Below are 15,057 nucleotides of genomic sequence, written 5' to 3'. Positions count from 1 at the left end.
TCACAAGTTGTCTCAAGACGATTGTGTGAGAGGCAAAGCGGGTTTCAGCAACCTAAGAACATGTTAAACTCAAGTTAGTAAAACATTTAAAAATTAAAACATGTTAATGTAAACAACAACAAAAATTAATAATTGTGGAATCCAATAATATTCAATTATATATTAAATATAAAAATTTACCTTCAATAACTCCAAGTCCGAGAAACTCCTAAAAATTGCTTGTGACATGTGGTGATTTGTCACAAACATTTGAATCTCTTCAGCTTCCTCATATATCCTTTTCACCCAATCTATTTCAGTGCCAATTGCTTTCATCACTAAATTGAGAGAGTGGACGGTGCATGGTGTCCAAAAGATATGATCATATCTAGACTCTACAATTATCCTTGCAGCCCTGCAAACTTTTGCATTGTCCGTGACCACTTGGACAACATTATCAGGACCCACTGACTCTATGGCATCAATGAGAATGCGTGAAATAAATTCTGCATCTTTCACTTGCCCTTCACAATCAACTGCCTTCAAGAACATTGCCCCCTTAGGGCATACAGCAATAACATTGATCAATGGACGATTTCTACAATCTTTCCAACCATCCGAAATAATAGACACACCCGATTGAACCCAAAAATCTCTTATTGGTTGAAGTTGAGCCTCTACATTTTTCCTCTCATCATGTAATATGGTAGTGCGCAACTTCTCATAACCAGGCGGTTTGTAACCATGGGGTGCATCATTTATTGCTTCCACCATCTCCCTAAAATAAGGTGATCTAGCAAAATTAAATGAAACACCATTTGCAATTAAACAACGTCCAATTTTGTGATCAACAATGTCTCTCTTTTCAATTTGGAATGCCCTATCTAGTGGGCCTGTCTTGCGGGTGAGTGGAGATGGGTCTTCATCTTCATCATTTGTAGTTGGCATAGGCAAAAAAGGATGTGTTCTTGTGTTTGTTTGATCAGATGATGGTGTTGGTATATTTGTTTTTTTGGAAGCACCACGTTTTGCTTTTGCAACTGCTCTATCAGCATCATCTTGCTCTTTTGCTAATGCTGCTATTTGTGCAGCTGGTAATCCCTTCTTATCACTACCTTGACACATGTGAATTCCTTCACCCGTAGGGCCCAAAAAATGTAGTTTCACTCGGGAATAGGAGCTTCTATGTTGTATGTTGCAAAAATTACATTTCCATATTTATGCCCCACCCCCAGGACATTGTGCAACTCTTGTTGTGTGTCTCCATAAAGGAGACTCCTTATCAATTTTGAAGCTTGGTGATGCAGCCCCACCCCCACCCACTGAGCCTTGACTACTCATTGTTCTATTCTTGCAATCTAGAAAAAAAAAAGTGAAAGAAAACCATGCTTCACACTTGCACAAAAACTTGAAAATTTGGAAAACTAAAAATAAATCAATAATCTATGAAAAAATTCAAGAATATGGTTGAAATGCATACCTTAAACACTTCTTGCAAGGTATTTGAAGCTCCACAACCGATCTCCTTCGAATCCAAGCACTTCACTTCAAACTAGCAAGTATGAGAGAGCAAAATAGAGAGCAAATGAACCTGCATTGTGATTTAGAGGGTCGTTTTTAGGGTTTAGGGCCTTTAGGACAAAAAAAAAAATTAAAAAATGATAATGGGCCCACGTTTTTGCAAGTTTATCTTGGCATTGCCGCGGATTCACGCGGATCCGCGCGTGGATCCTCGAGGATCCGGGTAGGATTCGTAATCCTGCCTGTGGATCCATAAGGATCCGCGGGCCGCAGATCCTTACGGATCCACAGGCAGGATTATGAATCCTGCCCGGATCCTCACGGATCCATACGTGGATCCGGATCCGAATCGGACCCGAGTCCGGATCCGGCCATTTCCAGGCGAATCCGGTAACTAAGGGCTTAGGTGATGCATAATAGATTTATTTTATACATCTCTTAATTGTTTGTATTGTAAAAACTATATATTTTCATATAACAAATTTTGACTAAATTCCTCTCATCTACATTAAATATGAGCTTGTTGTTTCTGGATTCGATTGTGTAAAAGTTTTTGCTTCAACGTTTCAGATCACACTCTGTCATCCACTTATTATGCTATATTTCATGTTCCTCCTCATGATGGATCACAAAGTGTGATTTGAAATGTTGATGCAAAAACTTTTACGCAATCGAATCCAGAAACAACAAGCTCAGTGTCATATGGATTGTGGAAATCTTCTTGTTCTTACATTAAATTTATTTTTTAAACAAAATACAGGGTTGGCCTTGTCTAGATTTATTAATAATTGAAAATAATCAAGATATTAAAATTGATTGCTATGTTTTGATTTTAGGAATCTATCAAATAATAAAATAAATGGTGCCATACCAGATTTATCTGCACTAACTGGACTTGAATACATGTAAGTGGGTGATACAAATTCACATGTATTAATAAGCTATTTTACTATTGCAAAATCTCTAATTCATTTGAATTCCCAGAGGCTTGAGCAACAATTCTTTCAATTCATCCACAGGTCCTTCTTGGCTAGCCAACACAAAAAGGTTGACCACCATGTAAGTTATTCAAAGCTCCAATTACATTTGAATTTGAAGAGAAAATCTAGATGAATGGTCCAATAATTTTCCTGGTTGTTTCAGAGTCATGGATAATTGCAGCTTAACTGGACAAATTTCTTCAACAATCTTTGACCTGCCAGCACTTGAAACAGTACAAATGAAAAACAACCAGCTGAATGGGACAGTAAAAGTTGACATTAGTGATTTTAATGGAGTGCAATGGATAGACCTTAGAAATAACAGTATAATTCAAGCAGATGTCCAGGGCAATACATCTTTATGGTGAGTAGAATGTTGATTAGTATCCTCGCATTTCATTGTTGTAATTGGAAGATGAGAAAAGGTCAACTTGATTTAAAATGATGAAAACAAAAAGTTTTGCAATGCTGATTGTCTCTATGTAAAATTTACAGGACTGTAGGAAACCCAGTTTGTATCTCAGGATCTAGTCTCTCAAGCTCTAAATCATGTCAAAACATGGAGCAAGAGAAAAGCTATGAAACAGTTATGAGACAATGTGGGGACAAAAACTGCTCTGGAGAACTGAAGCCCAATCCCATGACACGCAAGTGCCAACAACCATATGAGGATGAATTGATATTTAAGGCTCCCTCATTTTCAGATCTTACAGATATACAAAGATTCAAATACTTGGAGGATGATCTAAAGTCTAACATTGGTCTAGGAGCGATCTATATGTGTTGCATCTATTTTGATAGCACCAAGTTTCTGATTGTGCCAGTGAAATTTTTCCCAGCAGATGCTAGGTCCTTTAATTGGTCAGAGGTTATTCAGATTAGTTTCAATCTAAGCAATCAATTTTATATAGGTCCAGACGAATTTCGACCCCTTTTATTTAATGCAACTCCATATCAAATCAGTAAGCAAACCACTGAATTTTAATCTGGGTTATAAATTCATTGGTCCTATTCATAGTGGACCATAACAAGAGACTATTAACTGTTGAGTGACCAGATTGCCTACTTGATTGATTGCAAATGCAGGGTCTGAAGGATATAACACATGTCTAAGTTTGGCAATAATTGCCGGAACAGCTGTTGGGGCAGTTGTTTTGATCTTTGCAGTTATTGTCATAGGAATTTATGCATGGAGGCACAAGAAAAGAGCAGAGAAGGCCATTGAAATGCACAAACCCTTCGGTACAGTATTGTCTTCCATTTTCTTAATCTTCTTCACTAAGCACCCCTCAGTTGAGAATGTTACTCCCGAAATCAATCCCAAATTGATTTATAATCTCCACTGGGGACTTTTTGAAATTCTTTTGGATTGAACCCTAAGCATCTCTACCCAATTTCCAAAAAGAATTTACTGAATTTCATTCTCAATTTTGAGAATTGAAACCCAGAAGAACTAAAACTAGCACTTGCACCAAAAGAAAGTGCAAGGGATATGCCGATAGGTGTTTGATTTGAAAGCATAATTAAAGATTTATATAATAAAAGTAAGTTTTACTAATAACCCTTCCCATGGAATATACATCCTTCTGACATTAGATAAATGAGAGGAGCCTTAGCCTTTGGTGTAATGTCTATCAAGCGTACTTCAGATCTTTTTTTTTATTAAGAACATATTGTTATAGACTCCAAACTAATTAGCAAAACCATGTTAAGTTTCATAGTATGTACTATGTATTAATTCACTCTTAATGTGAACATATTTTTTAGGTATATACTTTAAAAAAAATCCATAATGGTGTCCTCCTGCTGCTCCTATTGCCTCGAGTTGGCCTGCATCAGGTACAGATCCCACGTGGTCATGTCCCCGTCTAGACGTGGTGATTTCACCTCCCAAGGCGGAGAGAGAAGAAGTTAAAGAGAAAGATGTTGCCATTGATGGGTGGGGTCTTCCTGAGCCACCCACCAACCATTGATCTTGCTCTCTTCTTGGCTCCTTGATGGATGTATCAAGAGCTCCAAGGTCAATTCTAATGTTCTGACAGACAATGTCAAACATCTGTGCATCATGCTTTGTCTAAGCTTGAATGGATGCAATGTTAGACAAATTTGTAAACTCAACATCAAATCAAAATCTTCTACTGCAACTTTTTCTCAGTCCTTCAGATCTAATTTTGTCAACTTTATAGTCAAGGTGCTCAGAAGTTTCTTTGTGACTTCCATCAGAGATCTTTGCAAGCTCTTCACCTTCTTGTTTTTGTCAATGATCTTTCTTAGTGATGAGATTGGTTTAGTTTGATCATCTTCATCAAAACTTGTTAGTACTGCAAGTGTGAGGGGTGTCCTAGAAGAACTAGGTACACTTGCCTTCATTTCCTCTTCCTCCTTTTTCTTCTTTTCCTCTTCTTCTTTTTTTTTCTTCTCTTCTTCCTTTTTCTTGTCTTCCTCTTCCTTCCTATTTTTCTCTTCCTCTTCCTTCATTTTCTTCTATTCCTAGTCCTTCCTCTTCCTTCCTTTTCTTTTCTTCTTCCTTTTTCCTGTTATCTTCTTCCTTTTTCTTTCTTTCTTCCTCGTTCTTTTTCTCTTCCTCCTTTATTCTTTCATGTTCTTCCTCTGCCTTTCTCTTTTTTTCTTCTTTTCTTCTTTTTATTGTCCTCTTCTCTTTTTCTTTTCTCTTCTTCTAACCTTTTCTTTACTTCATCTTGTTCCTCAGAGCTAGTGTAGCTAGTCTAATTACCAACATTTGTGCCAAAATCCTTAAAAAGTTCTTCAGAAGTGTCAAAAATCACCTTCATGTTGTCAATCTATATTGTGTCATTTCCATTGGTGACCTGTGGTGGTGTCGATGTCTTATTTAGATCTGGCATCATTTGTATAATGGTCTTTTCTATCTCTTCGTTGGCTTCCTAATAATTGCCTCCCATTATCAATATGGTTCTTGTCTTGTTCCTAAGATAAGGTTCAAGACTCTTCATTAGGCTGGCTAAGTGCTCATTGCTGTTAATCTAGCATAGTTTTTAAATCTATTGTTCTTCGATGCCTCCATCTTCATCAACTACCCTCTTTCTTCTATTCATTAGTCTCTCATAGAGATCCTTAGGTATCTCATTCTTACCAAAAAAAAATTTCTTATCAGACAATATCAAGTGTCTAATAATGGCATTCTCAAGCTCCAATCTATCAATTCCAGTGTAGAGATGATAAAACTTGTTTAATTGCACAAATTTACCTTCATCAATGATTGTCTTGTTTAGCTTCTCAATTTTAGGCTTCCATGCCTTTCTTCTATGCTTGCAACTTTTGGTTTCTTATCTACTGGCTTCTTAGGATCTGTCTAAACTCACATCTTCTTCTTAGGTATATTTGGAATTATTTCCTTGTGTCTCTTTCCAGGTCCTATTGCCATAGCTTTCATCCTTTTCTTTCTACTAGAATCAAGGGATTCTTTTTTTACTTCAACCAACTTAACTGATTTTCTATTGACTTCAACCACTTCCACTTCCTCTTCTTCTTCGGGTGGCTTAGACAATAGAATGGAAGGTGTTATAGGTGTCTTCTCCTGTGACACTGCTGCATATTATGTTATAGGTGCTACTATAGATGATGCTGCTATTGTGACTCCCTCAGATGGTCTTGTCAATGCCAAGCGTGGTATATATATTGATGTTCCCTTGCTGACCTATCTGCCTCATACCTGTGATGATATGCCTTACTGCACTCACCTCTTCTACTATCATCCCTGCTTGCTGCATGGTCTTCTTCATCACTATTTGAACCTTTTTCTTTGTTGTCTTCTCAATTTGTGCTTGGTTGACTGATTGTATCAACTCTTTGTAAGTCCCAAATCTATCAAATTCTTCATCCTTGTTTGACTTAAGGATTGTCTTAACATATCCTTCAATTTCTGCCTCAGAGACTTCATAACCCAATGGCTCAACATATAACGTTCTTGGTTCTACTGCTCCAATGTAAGAGTAATCAGTATCTACAATGAAAAATACATTATTTTAGAACTTTTCTACCATGAAGGGTGGAATTCTGAATCTTTCCCTTAACTCTTTCCAAATTGTCTTCATAATATGATCTGCGATGCTGTTGACCTTTTCAATAAGACACTTATTGTGAATTTTTGATATATTTTCCATTGCACATCTGTCACTTCTAATTTATTCAGATACTGGCATGAATGAAAACCTCTTAATCAAGTGGAAAAACATGTGTGTAATTAAGGATTGGAATTTGAACTGACCACATTCTTGACCTTTTTTATTCTTTCAAGGTTCTCAACCAACTGCGCTCTAAGAATCTTACTCAAATTAACCTTTTCTCTTTCCATACAAATCTTATAGGCTTCTTGTACGAATCTAGCTGCCATGTCATCTTCTCTTGAACTAGAACATTTCCTTTTTGCAATGATTCTACTGAGAATTCTAACATAATCTTTCTTGATCTTGCTAATGAATATTCCTCTATCCTAAGCATTTCTACCCAATTTCCAAAAAGAATTTACTGAATTTCATTCTCAATTTTAAGAACTGAAATCCAGAAGAACTAAAATTATTTGGGATTATACGTAAATGTACAAAGTGTTTGGTCAACTGGTTTTAAATTCAACTTTTATTTTAATTGTTGCAGCCTCATGGGGAGCAAGAGCATGCATGATGGAGACATCCCTATACTAAAAGGTGCCAGATGCTTTTCTTTTTCTGAAATCAAGACAGCAACAAATAACTTCTCTGAAAGTAATGGAATTGGTTCAGGAGGATATGGAAAGGTAGTAGATACGCAGTTCTAATATTTGGGGGACTTCAACAAGTGTTTCAACTATGATTTGAAATAGGTTTACATTTTAAAAGATGTTAAGCAGTGTTTGGTTATGGATGATTTTGAAAACTTTTGCTAGATTTGACCCTCATCATTCCTGTATCATCTACAGGTATATAGGGGAATGTTGCCAGAAAGTGAAATGGTGGCAATCTAAAGGGCTCAGCAGAGGTCATTACAGAGTGGTACAGAGTTCAAGAATGAGATTGAGCTTTTATCCCGTGTTCACCATAAAAACTTGGTGGGACTGATTGGTTTTTGCACTGAGCAAGAAGAACAGATGCTAGTATACGAGTATATCCCCAATGGAACTCTAAGACAAAATCTCATTGGTAATATCTCCTCTTCATCTCTACAATTAGAAATCAGGTGTTTTACTAAAATAACAATGTGTAGTGATGTGATGTCAATTAGACCTCTGTTGTCTACAACAAATCACTAAAACGCTGCTCAGCTCCAGAGTAAGAATCTCGTAGCACACTCAACAGCTAAAAATTAAACAAGCAACTAAAAATTTTAATCGAAACAGCAAATAGAAAAAGAGTCCATGGTCATTATAATCAGAATTCATAAGGAAAAGCAGCAACACCAAAGAGAACTCACTGATACTAAATAGCACCAAAATCTATAGCATCTACTACCAAGAAAAGACTTAGTTGCCGAATTCATCCAAGACAGGCTGGATCAGGATTCATGCTTGGATCCTTGATTCTGCCTGTGGATCCATCAGGATCTGTGGTTTGGATATGTGGCCTGGACCCTGCCCAGATCCTCAAGGATCCAAGCCACAGCATGAGGATCCATAGGCAGAATCAAGGATCCTGCCTGGATCCTCAAGGACCCAAGCAATAGCCCAAGGATCCTCAAGGATCATAATTTCATTTTGTAATTCAGTAATTCAATGCGAATGTGTTGATTTTCTTTATAATCATGAAAATAAATCAATTATCAAATATACAAGATTCACAGATCCATACTAGAATCATAGATTCATATTATGAAATGATTTAGCTTTAGAATTATGCTTAGTTACCGGATTTGCCTAGAAATGGCCGGATCCGGACTCGGGTCCGATTCCGATCCGGATCCACGTATGGATCCGGTCAGGATTCGTAATCCTGCCTGTGGATCCGTAAGGATCCGCGGCCCGCAGATCCTTACGGATCCACAGGCAGGATTACGAATCCTGCCCGGGCCCGCAGATCCTTACGGATCCACAGGCAGGATTACGAATCCTGCCCGGATCCGCCGCGGATCCTTACGGATCCACAGGCAGGATTACGAATCCTGCTCGGATCCTCGAGGATCCACGCGCGGATCCGCGTGAATCCGCGGCAATGCCAAGATAAACTTGCAAAAACGTGGGCCCATTATCATTTTTTTATTTTTATTTTTTGTCCTAAAGGCCCTAAACCCTAAAAACGACCCTCTAAATCACAATGCAAGTTCATTTGCTCTCTATTTTGCTCTCTCATTTTGCTCTCTCATACTTGCTAGTTTGAAGTGAAGTGCTTGGATTCGAAGGAGATTGGTTGTGGAGCTTCAAATACCTTGCAAGAAGTGTTTAAGGTATGCATTTCAACCATATTCTTGAATTCTTTCATAGATTATTGATTTATTTTTAGTTTTCCAAATTTTCAAGTTTTTGTGCAAGTGTGAAGCATGGTTTTCTTTCACTTTTTTTTTTTCTAGATTGCAAGAATAGAACAATGAGTAGTCAAGGCTCAGTGGGTGGGGGTGGGGCTGCATCACCAAGCTTCAAAATTGATAAGGGGTCTCCTTTATGGAGACACACAACAAGAGTTGCACAATGTCCTGGGGGTGGGGCATACATATGGAAATGTAATTTTTGCAACATACAACATAGAAGCTCCTATTCCCGAGTGAAACTACATTTTTTGGGCCTTGCGGGTGAAGGAATTCACATGTGTCAAGGTAGTGATAAGAAGGGATTACCAGCTGCACAAATAGCGGCATTAGCAAAAGAGCAAGATGATGTTGATAGAGCAGTTGCAAAAGCAAAACGTGGTGCTTCCAAAAAAACAAATATACCAACACCATCATCTGATCAAACAAACACAAGAACACATCCTTTTTTGCCTATGCCAACTACAAATGATGAAGATGAAGACCCATCTCCACTCACCCGCAAGAGAGGCCCCCTAGATAGGGCATTCCAAATTGAAAAGAGAGACATTGCTGATCACAAAATTGGACGTTGTTTAATTGCAAATGGTGTTTCATTTAATTTTGCTAGATCACCTTATTTTAGGGAGATGGTGGAAGCAATAAATGATGCACCCCATGGTTACAAACCGCTTGGTTATGAGAAGTTGCGCACTACCATATTACATGATGAGAGGAAAAATGTAGAGGCTCAACTTCAACCAATAAGAGATTTTTGGGTTCAATCGAGTGTGTCTATTATTTCGGATGGTTGGAAAGATTGTAGAAACCGTCCATTGATCAATGTTATTGCTGTATGCCCTAAGGGGGCAATGTTCTTGAAGGCAGTTGATTGTGAAGGGCAAGTGAAAGATGCAGAATTTATTTCACACATTCTCATTGATGCCATAGAGTCAGTGGGTCCTGATAATGTTGTCCAAGTGGTCACGGACAATGCAAAAGTTTGCAGGGCTGCAGGGATAATTGTAGAGTCTAAATATGATCATATCTTTTGGACACCATGCACCGTCCACTCTCTCAATTTAGTGATGAAAGCAATTGACACCGAAATAGATTGGGTGAAAATGATATATGAGGAAGCTGAAGAGATTCAAATGTTTGTGACAAATCACCACATGTCACAAGCAATTTTTAGGAGTTTCTCGGACTTGGAGTTATTGAAGGTAAATTTTTATATTTAATATATAATTGAATATTATTGGATTCCACAATTATTAATTTTTGTTGTTGTTTACATTAACATGTTTTAATTTTTACATGTTTTACTAACTTGAGTTTAACATGTTCTTAGGTTGCTGAAACCCGCTTTGCCTCTCACACAATCATCTTGAGACGACTTGTGAAGGTAAAAGAAGCATTGAAGCATATGGTCATTAGCCCCCAATGGGGCATTTGGAAGAATTCCAATACAGCAAGGGCTTTAAATGTGAGAAGAATGATACTAGATGAGGATTGGTGGGGTTTTGTGAGTTATGTGTTGGAAATCACCGATCCAATAATGGCAATGCTTCGCTTCGTAGATAGTGATGAGCCATGCCTTGGGGATATTTATGATTCCATGGATAGTATGCTGGAAAAAATTAAAATGGTAAGTTTTACGCTCTTTTACAACAATTTTTTATTTGAGAGATATCTAGATTCTAAAGTTTAAATTGACATATTCAATAATTATAATTATTATTCATATTTCATATCTTAGGTCATACAGAGGAGGGAGAATGATCCTGAGGACACCCTTTACAAGAAGGTGGAAAAAATTGTTCATCATCGATGGAACAAGATGACCACACCTTTGCACCTCCTTGCATATGCTCTATCCCCAAGGTACTGTAGTTCTTATCAAATGTTTGTGCTTATTTTATCCAATGTTTGTGCTATTGATAATTGATAGTGTTCAATTGTCTTTTGTTATCCCCAGGTACTATAGTGCAGATGTACTTCGCCTTCCAGGTAGAGTGCCACCATTTAGAGATGCAGAGGTTGCAGATGGGTATAAGAGGGCGCTAGCTAAAAGATATTCCAAGATCCAGAGATTGGGGCAATTGTGAGGAGTGAATTTGCTGCTTTCAACTCAGGTGAGGATTTCGACCCTATTGCCATAGTAGACCAAAGCAGGATGGGTGCCATTAAATGGTGGTACCTTCATGGGCAAGCCTTCACGTACCTCCAACCTCTTGCCATAAAGGTCCTATCCCAAGTAAGTTTGTAAAATTAAGCTTAAGGTTAACATTCTCAATTCCTTGAATTTATTATTTAATTTATTTATCTTGATTGTTGTATTGATAATTTTTCCGCTCAGCGGCAGAAGAGCTGGCAACCTAAAGAGAAATTAAAAATTATCAATACAACAATCAAGATAAATAAATTAAATAATAAATTCAAGGAATTGAGAATGTTAACCTTCAGCTTAATTTTACAAACTTACTTGGGATAGGACCTTTATGGCAAGAGGTTGGAGGTACGTGAAGGCTTGCCCATGAAGATAACACCATTTGATGGCACCCATCCTGCTTTGGTCTGCTATGGCAATAGGGTCGAAATCCTCACCTGAGTTGAAAGCAGCAAATTCACTCCTCACAATTGCCCCAATCTCTGGATCTTGGAATATCTTAGCTAGTGCCCTCTTATACCCATCTGCAACCTCTGCATCTCTAAATGTTGGCACTCTACCTGGAAGGCGAAGTACATCTGCACTATAGTACCTGCGGATAACAAAAGACAATTGAACACTATCAAATATCAATAGCACAAACATTGGATAAAATAAGCACAAACATTTGATAAGAACTACAATACCTCGGGGATAGAGCATATGCAAGGAGGTGCAAAGGTGTGGTTATCTTGTTCCATCGATGATGAACAATTTTTTCCACCTTCTTGTAAAGGGTGTCCTCAGGATCATTCTCCCTCCTCTGTATGACCTAAGATATGAAATATGAATAATAATTATAATTATTGAATATGTCAATTTAAACTTTAGAATCTAGATATCTCTCAAATAAAAAATTGTTGTAAAAGAGCGTAAAACTTACCATTTTAATTTTTTCCAGCATACTATCCATGGAATCATAAATATCCCCAAGGCATGGCTCATCACTCTCTGCGAAGCGAAGCATTGCCATTATTGGATCAGTGATTTCCAACACATAACTCACAAGACCCCACCAATCCTCATCTAGTATCATTCTTCTCACATGTAAAGCCCTTGCTGTATTGGAATTCTTCCAAATGCCCCATTGGGGGCTAATGACCATATGCTTCAATGCTTCTTTTACCTTCACAAGTCGTCTCAAGACGATTGTGTGAGAGGCAAAGCGGGTTTCAGCAACCTAAGAACAAGTTAAACTCAAGTTAGTAAAATATGTAAAAATTAAAACATGTTAATGTAAACAACAACAAAAATTAATAATTGTGGAATCCAATAATATTCAATTATATATTAAATATAAAAATTTACCTTCAATAACTCCAAGTCCGAGAAACTCCTAAAAATTGCTTGTGACATGTGGTGATTTGTCACAAACATTTGAATCTCTTCAGCTTCCCCATATATCCTTTTCACCCAATCTATTTCGGTGCCAATTGCTTTCATCACTAAATTGAGAGAGTGGACGGTGCATGGTGTCCAAAAGATATGATCATATCTAGACTCTACAATTATCCCTGTAGCCCTGCAAACTTTTGCATTGTCCGTGACCACTTGGACAACATTATCAGGACCCACTGACTCTATGGCATCAATGAGAATGCGTGAAATAAATTCTGCATCTTTCACTTGCCCTTCACAATCAACTGCCTTCAAGAACATTGCCCCCTTAGGGCATACAACAATAAAATTGATCAATGGACGGTTTCTACAATCTTTCCAACCATCCGAAATAATAGACACACCCGATTGAACCCAAAAATCTCTTATTGGTTGAAGTTGAGCCTCTACATTTTTCCTCTCATCATGTAATATGGTAGTGCGCAACTTCTCATAACCAGGCGGTTTGTAACCATGGGGTGCATCATTTATTGCTTCCACCATCTCCCTAAAATAAGGTGATCTAGCAAAATTAAATGAAACACCATTTGCAATTAAACAACATCCAATTTTGTGATCAGCAATGTCTCTCTTTTCAATTTGGAATGCCCTATCTAGGGGGCCTCTCTTGCGGGTGAGTGGAGATGGGTCTTCATCTTCATCATTTGTAGTTGGCATAGGCAAAAAAGGATGTGTTCTTTTGTTTGTTTGATCAGATGATGGTGTTGGTATATTTGTTTTTTTGGAAGCATCACATTTTGCTTTTGCAACTGCTCTATCAGCATCATCTTGCTCTTTTGCTAATGCTGCTATTTGTGCAGCTGGTAATCCCTTCTTATCACTACCTTGACACATGTGAATTCCTTCACCCGTAGGGCCCAAAAAATGTAGTTTCACTCGGGAATAGGAGCTTCTATGTTGTATGTTGCAAAAATTACATTTCCATATGTATGCCCCACCCCCAGGACATTGTGCAACTCTTGTTGTGTGTCTCCATAAAGGAGACCCCTTATCAATTTTGAAGCTTGGTGATGTAGCCCCACCCCCACCCACTGAGCCTTGACTACTCATTGTTCTATTCTTGCAATCTAGAAAAAAAAAGTGAAAGAAAACCATGCTTCACACTTGCACAAAAACTTGAAAATTTGGAAAACTAAAAATAAATCAATAATCTATGAAAGAATTCAAGAATATGGTTGAAATGCATACCTTAAACACTTCTTGCAAGGTATTTGAAGCTCCATAACCGATCTCCTTCGAATCCAAGCACTTCACTTCAAACTAGCAAGTATGAGAGAGCAAAATGAGAGAGCAAAATGAGAGAGCAAAATAGAGAGCAAATGAACTTGCATTGTGATTTAGAGGGTCGTTTTTAGGGTTTAGGGCCTTTAGGACAAAAGAAAAATATTAAAAAATGATAATGGGCCCACGTTTTTGCAAGTTTATGTTGGCATTGCCGCGGATTCACGCGGGTCCGTGCGTGGATCCTCGAGGATCCGGGCAGGATTCGTAATCCTGCCTATGGATCCGTAAGGATCCGCGAGCCGCGGATCCTTACGGATCCACAGGCAGGATTACGAATCCTGCTCGAATCCTCACGGATCCATACGTGGATCCGGATCCGAATCGGATCTGAGTCCGGATCCGGCCATTTCCAGGCGAATCCGGTAACTAAGGTTTTATGGGATGATGGCTGTATTTTGTACTATTCAAAACCTTTTTTCTATTCCATGCTTTCTTCTCTTTTGTTGATGATACTTGTTGACTATAATAGTCATGATGTTCTATTCGGTTGTTTCTTTATTTTGACTCCTAAAATTCCACTGTTCGGATTGGAAGATCTAGTTTTATGCGATAGTATTTTCCTTTCCTTATCCATGATTGGCTAATTGGATTTGTGTTTCTATTGCTGATTGGATCTTATTCTTCTGCTTTACCTAAGTCTGAATATTTGATTATGTCTTTGTCCATTGCTGACTGTATATTCTCCCTTCTTGATTCAATCAATCACATGTCAGGGAGCTGATGAGTTTATGAACTACGTTGCTGACTGGACTTTTTCTTGTCTTCCCCATTTACTCCTTACGCTCCTCTGCCATGGTTTTTCTGTTATCTTCATTTGAAACGGCCATACCAGGGGGAATGTAGCAACCTTTCATTCTAGTTGTAATAAGATTAAAAAGTGTTTTTTATATTAATAATATTATTCATTTAATGTTGCTTTATATTTTTTAGTAATATTTATATTTCTATGTTTATTATTGATCTTAAAATATATTTAATATCAATTATTAATTATTATTATGTCAATAAATGATTTATTAATAACAAATTATTATTATATATAATATATTATTAATATTATATATTGTTGAATATTAATAATATATTATTAATTATTATATAAGCAGGTGATTGAGAATTTAAATGAAGGGCAAGTAGGCCTAAAAACACTTAATGGAGGAAGTATCTTTGGTGGTTGGTTAAAGTTGATGCTAAGTGTTGGAAGTGGTTGTTTTATGTCTTATGATGCTCTAAAAGTCA

The 15,057-nt window shown here is 37.5% G+C and overlaps 1 long non-coding RNA gene across 1 annotated transcript in view; it reads left to right on the top strand.

The window, feature by feature from the left end:
* Nucleotides 1-7,103: 7,103 nt before the first annotated feature.
* Nucleotides 7,104-15,057, top strand: part of LOC149536450 (uncharacterized) — a 204,123-nt gene continuing 196,169 nt past the window's right edge. The window contains exons 1-2 of the long non-coding RNA XR_016356910.1: nt 7,104-7,162; nt 7,414-7,633. This is a non-coding gene — a long non-coding RNA (uncharacterized LOC149536450). The remainder of the gene's footprint in view (nt 7,163-7,413; nt 7,634-15,057) is intronic.

This window comes from Cupressus sempervirens, chromosome 10, assembly GCF_028749045.1.
Source record: "Cupressus sempervirens isolate cs-2001-9-10 chromosome 10, ASM2874904v1, whole genome shotgun sequence".
In the NCBI taxonomy this organism is placed as follows: domain Eukaryota; kingdom Viridiplantae; phylum Streptophyta; class Pinopsida; order Cupressales; family Cupressaceae; genus Cupressus; species Cupressus sempervirens.
The sequence above is the reverse complement of the archived record's forward strand: the minus strand, read 5'-3'. Positions and strand labels throughout refer to the sequence as shown.